Source organism: Chiloscyllium plagiosum, unplaced genomic scaffold (genome assembly GCF_037043375.1).
Source record: "Chiloscyllium plagiosum isolate Xiang-an unplaced genomic scaffold, Cpla_swu_hap1 HiC_scaffold_50, whole genome shotgun sequence".
Taxonomy (NCBI): Eukaryota; Metazoa; Chordata; class Chondrichthyes; order Orectolobiformes; family Hemiscylliidae; genus Chiloscyllium; species Chiloscyllium plagiosum.
Window position 1 is genome coordinate 36,047,760 of NW_028270188.1, and position 15,127 is coordinate 36,062,886.

A 15,127-nucleotide genomic window follows, 5' to 3' on the forward strand; every position below is an offset into this window, starting at 1 on the left:
TCTCTCCCCCCTCTCTGTCACGTCACTCTGTCCCCCCTCCCTCTGTCCCCCCTCTCTCTGTCCCCCTCTCTCTGCCCCCTCTCTGTTTCCCCTTTTCTCTGTCCCCCCCTCTCTCTGTCCCCCCTCCCTCTGCCCCCCCTCTCTCTGTCCCTTCTCTCTGTCCCTCTCTCTCTCTGTCCCCCCTCTCTGTCCCCCTCTCTCTCTGCCCCCTCTCTCTGTTCCCCTCTGTCTCTGTCCCCCTCTCTCTCTGCCCCCTTCTCTTTGTCCCCCGCTCTCTGCCCTCTCTCTCCCCCACTCGCTGTTGCCCTCTCTCTGCCCACTCTCTGTCCCCCTCTCTCTGTGCCCTCTCTCTGATCCCCTCTCTCTGCCCCCTCTGTCTCTCCAACTCTGTACCCCTCTCTCTGTACCACACTCTCTGTCCCCCTCCCTCTGAACCCCACTATCTCTCCCTCTCTCTGTCCCCCTCTCTCTGCCCCCCCTCTCTTTGTACCCCCTCTCTCTGTCCCCCTCTCTCCCCCACTCTGTCCCCTCTCTCTGTTCCCCTTTCTCTCTGTCCCCCTCTTTCTGACCCCTCTATCTCACCCACTCACTGTCCCTGCTCTCTGTCCCTCACTCTCTGTCCATTTCTCTCTTTCCCCCTCTCTCTGTCCCCCTCTCTCTCTGTCAACCTCTCTCTGTCCCCCTCTCTCTGACACCCTCTCTACCCCACTCTGTACCCCTTTCTCTCTCCCCCACTCTCTGTTCACCCTCCCTCTGACCCCCTCTATATTCCCCCTCTCTCTGTCCCCCTCTCTCTGACCCCCTCTATCTCTCCCACTCTCTGTCCCCTCTCTGTCCCCCTCGCTCTCTGTTCCCCTTCACTCTTTGTTCCCCCTGTCTCTGTCCCCCTCTCTCTTTCCCCCTCTCTCTGTCCCCCTCTCTCTCTGTCCCCCTCTCTCTCTGTTCCCACTCTCTGTCCCCCTCTCTCTTTCCACATCTATCTCTGTCCACCTCTCTCTGTCCCCTTCTCTCTGACCCCCTCTCTCTCCCCCACTCTGTACCCCTTTCTCTCTCCCCCACTCTCTGTTCACCCTCCCTCTGACCCCCTCTATATCCCCCCTCTCTCTGCCCCCCTCTCTCTGACGCCCTCTATCTCTACCACTCTCTGTCCCCTCTCTGTCCCCTTCTCTCTCTGTTCCCCTTCACTCTTTGTTCCCCCTGTCTCTGTCCCCCTCTCTCTGTCCCCCCCCCTCTCCCTGTCCCCTCTCTGTCCCCGTCCCTCTGTCCCCCTCTCTCTGTCCCCATCTCTCTGTCCCCCTCTCTCTCCCCCGCTCTATGCCCCACTCTATGACCCCCTCCGTCTCTACCACCTCTCTCTCTGCCCCCACACAATCTGTCCGCCTCTCTCTCTGTCCAACTCACTCTGTCCCCCTATATCTGCCCCACTCTCTGCCCCCCCATCTGCCCCACTCTCTCTCTGTCCCCTCTCTCTCTGTCCCCCTCTCTCTCTGACCCCTATCTCTGTCCTCCTCTCTCTGATCCCCTCTATCTCGCCCACTCTCTGTCCCCCACTCTCTGTCCATCTCTCTCTGTGCCCCACTCTCTGTCCATCTCTCTCTGTCCCCCTCTCTCTGTCCCCCTCTCTCTCTGTCGCCCTCTATCTCCCCCTCTCTCTGTCCCCCTCTCTGTGACACCCTCTATCTTCCCCACTCTCTGTCCCCCTCTCTCTGTCACCCTCTTTCTGCCCCCCTCTCTCTCCCACCCGCCTCTCTCTACCCCCCTCTCTGCCCCCTCTCTCTGTCACCCTCTCCCGTCCCCCTCTCACTGTCCCCTCTCTCTGTACCCCCTCTCTCTCTGTCCCCCTCTCTCTCTCTGTCCCCCCTCTCTCTGCCCCCCTTTATCTGCCCCACTCTCTGGCCCCCTCTCTCTGTCCCCCCCTCTCCCTGTCCCCCTCTCCCTGTCCCCCTCTCCCTGTCCCCCCTCTCCCTGTCCCCCTCTCCCTGTCCCCCTCTCTCTGTCCCCCTCACTCTGTCCCCCTCTCTCTGTCCCCCCTCTCTCTGTCCCCTTCTCTCTGTCCCCCTCCCTCTCTACCACCTCTCACTCTGCTCTCGCACGATCTGTCCGCCTCTCTCTCTGTCCCACTCTCTCTGCCCCCACTCTATCTGCCCCATTCTCTGCCCCCCCCCTGACCCCTTTCTCTCTGCCCCCCTCTCTCTCTGTCCCCCACTCTCTGTCCCCCACTCTCTGTCCATCTCTCTCTGTGCCCCACTCTCTGTCCATCTCTCTCTGTCCCCCTCTCTCTGTCACCCCCTCTCTCTGTCCCCCTCTATCTACCCCTCTCTCTGTCCCCGTCTCTGTCCTGCCTCTATCTGTCCACCCTCTCTGTCCCACGTTTCTCTGCCCCCTCTCTGTCACCCTCTCACTCCCCCCACTCTGTCACCGTCACTCTGTCCCCCTCTGTCCCTCTCTCACTGTCCCCTCTCTCTCTGTACACCTATCTCTGTCCCCCTCTCTCTCCCCCCTCTCTGTCACGTCACTCTGTCCCCCCTCCCTCTGTCCCCCCTCTCTCTGTCCCCCTCTCTCTGCCCCCTCTCTGTTTCCCCTTTTCTCTGTCCCCCCCTCTCTCTGTCCCCCCTCCCTCTGCCCCCCCTCTCTCTGTCCCTTCTCTCTGTCCCTCTCTCTCTCTGTCCCCCTCTCTTTGTCCTCCCTCTCTCTGCCCCCTCTCTTTCTGTTGCCCTCTCTCTGTCCCCCTCTCCCTGTCCCCCATCCCTTTCCCCCCCTCTCTCTGTTTCCTCTCTCGGTTCCCTCTCTCTCTGCCCCCCACTCTCTCTGCCCCCACTCTCTCTGCCCCTATCTTGTCCCCTCTCTCTCTGTCCCCCTCTCTCTGTCCGTCTCTGTCTGTACCCCCATCTCTGTCCCCCTCTCTGTGACCCCCTCTATCTCCCCCATGCTCTGTCCCCTCTCTCTGTCACCCTCTCTCTGCCCTTCTCTCTCTGTTCCCCCGTCTCTGTCCTGCCTCTCTCTGTCCACCCTCTCTCTGCCCCCTCTCTGTCACCCTCTCTCTCCCCCTCTCTGTCACCGTCACTCTGTCCCCCCTCCCTCTGTCCCCCTCTGTCCCTCTCTCACTGTCCCCTCTCTCTCTGTACCCCTATCTCTGTCCCCTTCTCTCTCCTCTCTCTCTGTCACGTCACTCTGTCCCCCCTCACTCTGTCCCCCCTCTCTCTGTCCCCCTCTCTGAGTCCCCTCTCTCTCCCCCTCTCTGTCCCTCTCTCTCTCTGTCCCCCTCTCTCTGTCCTCCCTCTCTCTGTCCCCCCTCTCTCTGTTTCCCTCTCTCTGTCACGCTCTCTCTGTCCCCTCTCTCTGTGCCCCCTCTCTCTGTCCGCCCCTCTCTCTGTCCCCCTCTCTCTCTGTCGCCCTCTATCTCCCCCTCTCTCTGTCCCCCTCTCTGTGACACCCTCTATCTCCCCCACACTCTGTCCCCCTCTCTCTGACACCCTCTTTCTGCCTCCCTCTCTCTCCCACCCGCCTCTCTCTCCCCCCCTCTCTGCCTCCTCTCTCTGTCACCCACTCCCTGTCCCCCTCTCACTGTCCCCTCTCTCTCTGTACCCCCTCTCTCTGTCCCGCTCTCTCTGTCCCCCTTCTCTCTGCCCCCCTTTTTCTGCCCCACTCTCTGGCCCCCTCTCTCTCTCTGTCCCCCCTCTCTGTCCCCCTCTCTCTGTCCCCCCCTGTCCCTGTCCCCCTCTCGCTGTCCCCCTCTCGCTGTCCCCCTCTCTCTGTCCCCTCACTCTGTCCCCCCTCTCTCTGTCCCCATCTCTCTGTCCCCCTCCCTCTCTACTACCTCTCACTCTGCCCTCGCACGATCTGTCCGCCTCTCTCTCTGTCCCACTCTCGCTGCCCCCCTCTATCTGCCCCATTCGCTGCCCCCCTCTCTGCCCCCCCTCTCTGTCCCCCTCTTCTCTCTCTGACCCCCTGTCTCTCTGTCCCCCTCTCTCTGTGCCCCTCTCACTGACCCCTTTTCTCTCGCCCACTCTCTGTCCCCGCTCTCTGTCCCCCACTCTCTGTCCCCCAGTCTCTGTCCATCTCTCTCTGTGCCCCACTCTCTGTCCATCTCTCTCTGTCCCCCTCTCTCTGCCCCCCCTCTCTGTCCCCCTCTATCTCCCCCTCTCTCTGTCCACTCTCTGTGACCCTCTCTATCTCCCACACTCTCTGTCCCTCACTCTCTGTTCCCCTCTCTCTGTCACCCTCTTTCTGCCCCCCTCTCGCTGCCACCCGCCTCTCTCTCTCCACCCTCTCTGCCCTCTCTCTATCACCCTCTCCATGTCCCTTTTTCACTGTTCCCCCCTCTCTCTGTACCTCTCTCTCTCTGTCCCCATCTCTCTGTCCACCCTCTCTCTGTCCCCCCTCTCTCTGTTTCCCTCTCTCTGTCCCGCTCTCTCTGCCCCCTCTCTCTGTCCCCCTCTGTCTGTCCGCCCCTCTCTCTGTCCCCCTCTCTCTCTGTCCCCCTCTCTCTGTCCCCTCTCTCTCTGCTCCCCTCTATCTCCCCCACTCTCTGTCCCCTCTCTCTCTGTCCGCCTCTCTCTGTCCCCCTCTCTCTGTCCCCTCTCTCTCTACCCCCCTCTCTCTCTGTCCCCCTCTCTCTGTCCCCTATCTCTGACCCCCTCTCTGCCCTCTCTCTCTCCCACTCTGTACCCCATCTCTCTCCCCCAATCTCTGTCCCCCTCCTTCTGACCTCCTCTATCTCCCCCTATCTCTGTCCCGCTCTCTCTGACTCACTCTACCGCCCCCACTTTCCGTGCCCCTCTATCTTCCTCACTCTCTGTGCCCCTCTCTTTGTCGCCCACTCTCTGCCCCCTCTCTCTGCCCCCTCTCTCTGTCCCCTCTCTCTGTCGCCCTTTCTCTGCCCCGCTCTCTGCCCACTCTCTCTCTGCCCCCTCTCGCTCTGTCCCCCTCTCACTGTCGCCCTCTCTCTCCTCCGCTCTCTGTCGCCCTCACTCCGTCGCCCTCTCTCTGTCCACCCCTCTCTATGTCCCCCTCTCTCTCTGTCCCCCCTCTCCCTGTCCCCCTCTCTCTGTCCCCTCTCTCTGCTCCCTTCTCTCTGTACCCCTCTCCTTGTCCCCCTCTATCTCTGTCCCCTCTCTCTCTGCTCCCCTTTTTCTGCCCTACTCTCTGGCCCCATCTCTCTCTCTGTCCCCCCTCTCTGTCCCCCTCTCTCTGTCCCCCCCTATCCCTGTCCCCCTCTCGCTGTCCCCCTCTCGCTGTCCCCCTCTCTCTGTCCCCCTCCCTCTCTACTACCTCTCACTCTGCCCTCGCACGATCTGTCCGCCACTCTCTCTGTCCCACTCTCTCTGCCCCCCTCTATCTGCCCCATTCGCTGCCCCCCTCTCTGCCCCCCCTCTCTGTCCCCCTCTTCTCTCTCTGACCCCCTGTCTCTCTGTCCCCCTCTCTCTGTGCCCCTCTCACTGACCCCTTCTCTCTCGCCCACTCTCTGTCCCCGATTTCTGTCCCCCACTCTCTGTCCCCCAGTCTCTGTCCATCTCTCTCTGTGCCCCACTCTCTGTCCATCTCTCTCTGTCCCCCTCTCTCTGCCCCCCCTCTCTGTCCCCCTCTATCTCCCCCTCTCGCTGTCCACTCTCTGTGACCCTCTCTATCTCCCACACTCTCTGTCCCTCACTCTCTGTTCCCCTCTCTCTGTCACCCTCTTTCTGCCCCCCTCTCGCTGCCACGCGCCTCTCTCTCTCCACCCTCTCTGCTTTCTCTCTATCACCCTCTCCATGTCCCCTTTTCACTGTTCCCCCCTCTCTCTGTACCTCTCTCTCTCTGTCCCCATCTCTCTGTCCACCCTCTCTCTGTCCCCCCTCTCTCTGTTTCCCTCTCTCTGTCCCGCTCTCTCTGCCCCCTCTCTCTGTCCCCCTCTGTCTGTCCGCCCCTCTCTCTGTCCCCCTCTCTCTCTGTCCCCCTCTCTCTGTCCCCTCTCTCTCTGCTCCCCTCTATCTCCCCCACTCTCTGTCCCCTCTCTCTCTGTCCGCCTCTCTCTGTCCCCCTCTCTCTGTCCCCTCTCTCTCTACCCCCCTCTCTCTCTGTCCCCCTCTCTCTGTCCCCTATCTCTGACCCCCTCTCTGCCCTCTCTCTCTCCCACTCTGTACCCCATCTCTCTCCCCCAATCTCTGTCCCCCTCCTTCTGACCTCCTCTATCTCCCCCTATCTCTGTCCCGCTCTCTCTGACTCACTCTACCGCCCCCACTTTCCGTGCCCCTCTATCTTCCTCACTCTCTGTGCCCCTCTCTTTGTCGCCCACTCTCTGCCCCCTCTCTCTGGCCCCTCTCTCTGTCCCGCTCTCTCTGTCGCCCTTCTCTGCCCCGCTCTCTGCCCACTCTCTCTCTGCCCCCTCTCGCTCTGTCCCCCTCTGACTGTCGCCCTCTCTCTCCTCCGCTCTCTATCGCCCTCACTCCGTCGCCCTCTCTGTCCACCCCTCTCTATGTCCCCCTCTCTCTCTGTCCCCCCTCTCCCTGTCCCCCTCTCTCTGTCCCCTCTCTCTGCTCCCTTCTCTCTGTACCCCTCTCCTTGTACCCCTCTATCTCTGTCCCCTCTCTCTCTGCTCCCCTCTATGTCCCCCACTCTCTGTCCCCTCTCTCTGTCCCCCTCTCTCTGTCCTCCTCTTTCTGTCCCCTCTCTCTCTACCCTCCTCTCTGTCCCCCTCTCTCTGACCCCTATCTCTGACCCCCTCTCCCTGCCCACTCTCTCTCTCCCACTCTGTACCCCTCTCTCTGTCCCCCACTCTCAGTCCCCCTCCCTCTGACCTCCTCTATCTCCCCCTCTCTCTGTCCCGCTTTCTCTGACCCCCTCTACCGCCCCACTTTCCGTCCCCCTCTATCTCCCTCACGCTCTGTGCCCCTCTCTCTGTCGCCATCTCTCTGCCCCCTCTCTCTGTCCCCCTCCCTCTCTGTCCCGCTCTCTCTGTCCCCCCCCCGTGTCTCCGTCTCTCTCTGCCCCCTCTCGCTCTGTACCCCTCTCACTGTCACACTGTCTCTCCCTCGCTCTCTGTCTGCCCCCTCTCTCCGTCGCACTCTCTCTGCCCAACCTCTCTTTGTCCCGCGCTCTCTCTGTCACTCCTCTCTCTGTCCCCCCCTCTGTTCCCCCCACTCCCTGTCCCCCTATCTCTGTCCCCTCTCTCTTTGCTCCCCTCTCTCTGTCCCCCTCTCTCTGTCCACCTCTATCTCTGTCCCCCTCTCTCTGTTCTGCTCTCTCTCTCTCCCCCCTCTCTCTGTCTCCTCTCTCTGCTCCCCTCTCTCTGTCCCACTTTCTCTGTCCCCCTCTCTCTCTGTCCCCCCTCTCCCTGTCCACCTATCTCTGTCCCCTCTCTCTTTGCTCCCCTCTCTCTGTCCACCTCTATCTCTGTCCCCCTCTCTCTGTTCTGCTCTCTCTCTGTCCCCCCTCTCTCGGTCCCCCTCTCTCTCTGTCCCCTTCTCTCTGTCCCCTCTCTCTCTGCTCCCCTCTCTCTGTCCCCCCTCTCTGTCTTCCTCTCTCTCTGCCTCCTCTTCTCTTTGTCCCCCGCTCTCTGCCCTCTCTCTACCCCACTCTCTGCCTCCCTCTCTCTGTTGCCCTCTCTCTGCCCACTCTCTGTCCTCCTCTCTCTGCGCCCTCTCTCTGACCCCCTCTCTCTCTGCCCCCTCTCTCTCTCCAACTCTGTACCCCTCTCTCTGTACCCCACTCTCTGTCCCCCCTCCCTATGAACCCCACTATCACTCCCTCTCTCTGTCCCCCTCTCTCTGTCGCCCTCCCTCTGTCCCCTCTCTCTGTCCCCCGTTCTCTGTCCCCCCTCTATGTCCCCCTCTTTCTCTGTCCCCCTCACTGTCCCCCTTTCTCTCTGTCCACCTCTCACTGTGCCCGTCTCTCTCTGCCCCATCACTCTGCCCCCCTCTTTCTGTCCCCCTCTCGCTGTACCCATCTCTCTGTCCCCCTCTCTCTCTGTCCCCCTCTCTCCCTGTCCCCTCTCTCTCAGCTCCCCTCTATCTCCCCCACTCTCTGTACCCTCTCCCTCTGTCCCCCTCTCTCTGTCCCCTCTCTCTCTACCCCCTCTCTCTCTGTCCCCCTCTCTCTGTCCCCTATCTCTGACCCCCTCTCTCTCCCCCACTCTGTATCCCTCTCTCTCTCCCCCACTCTCTGTCCCCCTCCTTCTGATCCCCTCTATCTCCCCCACTCTCTGTCCCCTCTCTCTCTGTCCGCCTCTCTCTGTCCCCTCTCTCTCTACCCCCCTCTCTCTCTGTCCCCCTCTCTCTGTCCCCTATCTCTGACCCCCTCTCTCTGCCCTCTCTCTCCCACTCTGTACCCCCTCTCTCTCTCCCCCACTCTCTGTCCCGCTCTCTCTGACTCACTCTACCGCCGCCACTTTCCGTCCCCCTCTATCTCCCTCACTCTCTGTCCCTCCTCTCTCTGCCCCCTCTCTCTGTCGCCCTCTCTCTGCCCCCCTCTCTCTGCCCCCTCTCTCTCTGCCCCCTCTCTCTGTCCCCTTCTCTCTGTCGCCCTTTCTCTGCCCCCTCTCTCTCTGCCCCCTCTCGCTCTGCCCCCCTCTCACTGTTGCCCTCTCTCTCCGCTGCTCTCTTCCCCCCTCTCTACGTCGCCCTCTCTCTGCCCACCCTCTCTCTGTCCCGCTCTCTCTCTGCCCACCCCTCTCTCTGTCCCCCTCTCTCTCTGTCCCCCCTCCCTGCCCCCCTCTCTCTGTCCCCTCTCTCTCTGCTCCCCACTCTCTGTACCCCTCTCCTTGCCCCCTCTATCTCTGTCCCCCTCTCTCTCTGTCCCCTCTCTCTCTGCTCCCATCTATCTCCCCCACTCTCTGTCCCCTTTCCCTCTGTCCCCCTCTCTCTGTCTTCCTCGTTCTGACCCCTCTCTCTACCCTCCTCTCTCTCTGACACCCTCTCCCTGCCCCCTCCCTCTCTCCCCACTCTGTACCCCTCTCTCTGTACCCCACTCTCAGTCCCCCTCCCTCTGACCTCCTCTATCTCCCCCTCTCTCTGTCCCGCTTTCTCTGAATTCCTCTACCGCCCCCACTTCCCGTCCCCCTCTATCTCCCTCACGCTCTGCCCCTCTCTCTGTCGCCATCTCTCTGACCCCTCTCTCTGTCCCCCTCTCTCTCAGCCCTCCCCCTCTGCCCCCCTCTCTCTCAGCCCTCCCCCTCTGTCCCCCTCTCTCTGTCCCCTCTCTCTCTGCCCCCCTCACTCTGTCCCCCTCTCTCTGACCCCTCTCTCTCTGTCCCTATCTCTCTCTGTCCCCTCTCTCTCTGTCCACCTCTATCTCGCCCACTCTCTGTCCCAATCTCTCTTTGCCCCTCTCTGCCCACTGTCTCTGTCCCCCTCTCTCTTTACTCCTCTCTCTCTCTGTCCCCCTCTCTTTTCGTCCCCCTCTCTCTGTCGCCCTCTCTCTGCTCCCAATCTCTCACTGTCCTCCTCTCTCACTGACCCCTCTCTCTGTCGCCTCTTTCTGCCCCCTCTCTCTCTCTGTCCCACTCTCTTTCTGTCCCCCCCTCTCTCTGGCCTCCTCTCTCTCTGCCCTCCTCTCTCTGTCGTCCTCTCTCTGTCCCCTCTCTCTCTCTGTACCCCCTCTCTCTCTGTCCCACTCTCTCTCTGCCCTCCTCTCTCTGTCGTCCTCTCTCTGTCCCCTCTCTCTCTGTCCCCCTCTCTCTCTGACACCCTCTCTGTCCCCCCTCTCTTGGCCGCCCGCTTTCTTCCCCCTCTCTTTCTGTCCCCCTCTCTCTGCCCACCTCTATCTACCCCACTCTCTGTCCCCCTGTCTCTGTCCCCCTCTCTCTGTCGCCCTTTCTCTGACCCGCATTCTCTGTCCCTCTCTGTCTGTCGCCTACTCTCTGACCCTCTCTCTCTCCCAACCGCCTCTCTCTCCCCTCTCTCTGCCCCCTCTCTCTGTCGCCCTCTCTCTGTCACCCTATCTCTCCCACCCGCCTCTCTCTATCGTCCCTCTTTGACCCCTCTCTCTCTATCCGCCCTCTCTCTCTGCCCCTCTCTCTCTGTCCCCCTGTTTCTGACCCCCTCTCTCTCTGACCCCCTCTATCTCCCCCACTCTCTGTCACCCCCGTCTCTCGCCCTCTCTCTGACACCCACTCTCTCCCACCCGTCTCTCTCTGTAACCCCTCACTGTCCCCCTCTCTCTGTCCCCCTCTCTCTGACCCCCTCTATCTCTCCCACTCTCTGCCCCCCCTTTCTGTTGCCCTCTCTCTGACCCCCACTCTCTCCCACACATCTCTCTCTGTACCCCCTCTCTGTCCCCCTCTCTCTCTGTTACCACTCTCTCTGTCCCCCTCTCTCTCTCTGACCCCCTCTCTCTGCTCTCCTCTCTCTGTCCCCCTCTTTCTGTCCCCCTCTGTCTGCCCCCTCTCTCTCTGCCCCCTCTCTCTCTGTCCCCTCTCTCTCTGTCCCCTCTCTCTCAGACCCCCTCTCTCTGTCCCCCTTTTTTCTGTCCCCCTCTCTGTCACCGTCTCTCTGTCCCACCTCCCTCTGTCCACCTCTCTCTGTCCCCTCTCTGTGTCACCCCTCTCACTCCCCCCTCTCTGTCCCATCTCCCTCTATTCCCCCCTCTCTCTGTCACACTCTCTCTCTTCCCCGTCTCTATCCCCCCTCTCTCTGTCCCCCCAATTCTCTGCCCGCGCTCTGTCACCCTCTCTTCCCCCCCCCCGTCACCGTCTATCAGTCCCCCCTCCCTCTGTCCCCCTCTCTCTGTTCCCCTCACTGAGTCGCCCTCTCTCTCTCCCGCCTCTCTGTCACCATCTCTCTGTCCCCCCCTCTGTCCCCCTCTCTCTGTCCCCCCTCTCCTTGTTGCCCTCTCTTTGACCCCCTCCCTCTGTCCCCCTCTCTCTCTCCCACTCTCTGCCCCCTCTATCTGCCCCTCTCTCTGCTCCCCCTCTCTGTTCCCCTCTCTCTCTGTCCCCCCCCCTCTCTCTCTCTGTCCCCCCCTCTCTCTGTCCCCCTCTATCTCGACCACTCTCTGTCCCCGCTCTCTGTCCATCTCTCTCTGTCCCCCTCTCGCTCTCCCCCTCTCCCTGTCCCCCTCTCACTGTCCCCTCTCTCTCTGTACCCCCTCTCTCTGTACCCCTCTCTCTGCCCCCCTCTCTCTGCCCCCCTTTATCTGCCCCACTCTCTGGTCCCCTCTCTTTCTCTGACCCCTCTCTGTCCCCCTCTCTCTGTCCCCCCCTCTCCCTGTCCCCTCTCCCTGTCCCCCTCTCTCTGTCCCTCTCCCTCTGTCCCCCTTCTCTCTGTCCCCATCTCTCTGTCCCCCTCTCTCTGTCCCCCTTCTCTCTGTCCCCCTTTATCTACCCCACTCTCTGGTCCCCTCTCTTTCTCTGTCCCCCCTCTCTGTCCCCATCTCTCTGTCCCCCTCTCTCTGTCCCCCTTCTCTCTGTCCCCATCTCTCTGTCCCCATCTCTCTGTCCCCCTTCTCTCTGTCCCCCTTTATCTGCCCCACTCTCTGGTCCCCTCACTTTCTCTGTCGCGCCCTCTCTGCCCCCATCTCTCTGTCCCCCCCTCTCTCTCTGTCCCCCTCTCTCTCTGTCCTACTCTCTTTCTGTCCCCCTCTCACACTGGCCTCCTCTCTCTCTGCCCTCCTCTCTCTGTCCCCCTCTCTCTGTCCCCTCTCTCTCTCTCTGTACCCCCTCTCTCTCTGTCCCCCTCTCTCTCTGCCCTCCTCTCTCTGTCGTCCTCTTTCTGTCCCCTCTCTTTCTGTCCCCCTCTCTCTCTGACACCCTCTCTCTGTCGCCCCTCTCTCTGTCCCTCTCTCTCTGTCGTCCTCTTTCTGTCCCCTCTCTCTCTGTCCCCCTCTCTCTCTGACACCCTCTCTCTGTCCCCCCTCTCTGTCCCCCCTCTGTTGGCCGCCCGCTTTCTTCCCCCTCTCTCTCTGTCCCCCTCTCTCTGTCGCCCTCTCTCTGTCACCCTATCTCTCCCACCCGCCTCTCTCTATCGTCCCTCTTTGACCCCTCTCTCTCTATCCGCCCTCTCTCTCTGCCCCTCTCTCTCTGTCCCCCTGTCTCTGACCCCCTCTCTCTCTGACCCCCTCTATCTCCCCCACTCTCTGTCCCCCCCGTCTCTCGCCCTCTCTCTGACACCCACTCTCTCCCACCCGTCTCTCTCTGTAACCCCTCACTGTCCCCCTCTCTCTGTCCCCCTCTCTCTGACCCCCTCTATCTCTCCCACTCTCTGCCCCCCTTTCTGTTGCCCTCTCTCTGACCCCCACTCTCTCCCACACATCTCTCTCTGTACCCCCTCTCTGTCCCCCTCTCTCTCTGTTACCACTCTCTCTGTCCCCCTCTCTCTCTCTGACCCCCTCTCTCTGCTCTCCTCTCTCTGTCCCCTCTCTCTGTCCCCCTCTCTCTGCCCCCTCTCTCTCTGCCCCCTCTCTCTCTGTCCCCTCTCTCTCTGTCCCCTCTCTCTCAGACCCCCTCTGTCTGTCCCCCTTTTCTCTGTCCCCCCTTTCTTGTCACCCACTCTCTGTCACCCTCTCTCTGCCCCCTCTCTGTCACCGTCTCTCTGTCCCACCTCCCTCTGTCCACCTCTCTCTGTCCCCTCTCTGTGTCCCCCTCTCTCTGTCCCACCTCTCTCTGTCACCCCTCTCACTCCCCCCTCTCTGTCCCATCTCCCTCTATTCCCCCTCTCTCTGTCACACTCTCTCTCTTCCCCGTCTCTATCCCCCCTCTCTCTGTCCCCCCAATTCTCTGCCCCCGCTCTGTCACCCTCTCTTCCCCCCCCCCCGTCACCGTCTATCAGTCCCCCCTCCCTCTGTCCCCCTCTCTCTGTTCCCCTCACTGAGTCGCCCTCTCTCTCTCCCGCCTCTCTGTCACCATCTCTCTGTCCCCCCCTCTGTCCCCCTCTCTCTGTCCCCCCTCTCCTTATTTCCCTCTCTTTGACCTCCTCCCTCTGTCCCCCTCTCTCTCTCCCACTCTCTGCCCCTCTATCTGCCCCACTCACTGCTCCCCCTCTCTGTTCCCCTCTCTCTCTGTCCCCCCCTCTCTCTCTCTGTCCCCCTCTCTCTCTGTCCCCCTCTATCTCGACCACTCTCTGTCCCCACTCTCTGTCCATCTCTCTCTGTACCCCCTCTCTCTGTACCCCTCTCTCTGCCCCCCTCTCTCTCTGCCCCCCTTTATCTGCCCCACTCTCTGGTCCCCTCTCTTTCTCTGCCCCCCCTCTCTGTCCCCCTCTCTCTGCCCCCCCCCTCTCCCTGTCCCCTCTCCCTGTCCCCCTCTCTCTGTCCCCCTCTCTCTGTCCCCCTCCCTCTGTCCCCCTTCTCTCTGTCCCCATCTCTCTGTCCCCCTCTCTCTGTCCCCCTTCTCTCTGTCCCCATCTCTCTGTCCCCATCTCTCTGTCCCCCTTCTCTCTGTCCCCCTTTATCTGCCCCACTCTCTGGTCCCCTCACTTTCTCTGTCCCGCCCTCTCTGCCCCCATCTCTCTGTCCCCCTCTCTCTCTCTGTCCCCCTCTCTCTCTGTCCTACTCTCTTTCTGTCCCCCTCTCTCTCTGGCCTCCTCTCTCTCTGCCCTCCTCTCTCTGTCGTCCTCTCTCTGTCCCCTCTCTCTCTCTCTGTACCCCCTCTCTCTCTGTCCCCCTCTCTCTCTGCCCTCCTCTCTCTGTCGTCCTCTCTCTGTCCCCTCTCTCTCTGTCCCCCTCTCTCTCTGACGCCCTCTCTCTGTCGCCCCTCTCTCTGTCCCTCTCTCTCTGTCCCTCTCCCTCTCTGTGTGCCCCTCTCTCTGTCCCCTCTCTCTCTGTAACTCTCTCTCTGTCGCCCCTCTCTCTGTCCCTCTCTCTCTGTCTCTCTCCCTCTCTGTGTGCCCTTCTCTCTGTCCCCTCTCTCTCTGTAACTCTCTCTCTCTGTCCCCCCTCTCTGTCCCCCCTCTCTTGGCCGCCCGCTTTCTTCCCCCCCTCTCTCTGCCCCCTCTCTCTATCGCCCTCTCTCTGTCACCCTATCTCTCCCACCCGCCTCTCTCTATCGTCCCTCTTTGACCCCTCTCTCTCTATCCGCCCTCTCTCTCTGCCCCTCTCTCTCTGTCCCCCTGTCTCTGACCCCCTCTCTCTCTGACCCCCTCTATCTCCCCCACTCTCTGTCCCCCCCGTCTCTCGCCCTCTCTCTGACACCCACTCTCTCCCACCCGTCTCTCTCTGTAACCCCTCACTGTCCCCCTCTCTCTGTCCCCCTCTCTCTGACCCCCTCTATCTCTCCCACTCTCTGCCCCCCTTTCTGTTGCCCTCTCTCTGACCCCCACTCTCTCCCACACATCTCTCTCTGTACCCCCTCTCTGTCCCCCTCTCTCTCTGTTACCACTCTCTCTGTCCCCCTCTCTCTCTCTGACCCCCTCTCTCTGCTCTCCTCTCTCTGTCCCCCTCTCTCTGTCCCCCTCTCTCTGCCCCCTCTCTCTCTGCCCCCTCTCTCTCTCTGTCCCCTCTCTCTCTCTGTCCCCTCTCTCTCAGACCCCCTCTCTCTGTCCCCCTTTTCTCTGTCCCCCCTTTCTTGTCACCCACTCTCTGTCGCCCTCTCTCTGCCCCCTCTCTGTCACCGTCTCTCTGTCCCACCTCCCTCTGTCCACCTCTCTCTGTCCCCTCTCTGTGTCCCCCTCTCTCTGTCCCACCTCTCTCTGTCACCCCTCTCACTCCCCCCTCTCTGTCCCATCTCCCTCTATTCCCCCCTCTCTCTGTCACACTCTCTCTCTTCCCCGTCTCTATCCCCCCTCTCTCTGTCCCCCCAATTCTCTGCCCCCGCTCTGTCACCCTCTCTTCCCCCCCGTCACCGTCTTTCAGTTCCCCCTCCCTCTGTCCCCCTCTCTCTGTTCCCCTCACTGAGTCGCCCTCTCTCTCTCCCGCCTCTCTGTCACCATCTCTCTGTCCCCCCCTCTGTCCCCCTCTCTCTGTCCCCCCTCTCCTTGTTGCCCTCTCTTTGACCCCCTCCCTCTGTCCCCCTCTCTCTCTCCCACTCTCTGCCCCCTCTATCTGCCCCACTCTCTGCTCCCCCTCTCTGTTCCCCTCTCTCTCTGTCCCCCCCCTCTCTCTCTGTCCCCCTCTCTCTCTGTCCCCCTCTATCTCGACCACTCTCTGTCCCCACTCTCTGTCCATCTCTCTCTGTCCCCCTCTCGCTCTCCCCCTCTCCCTGCCCCCCTCTCACTGTCCC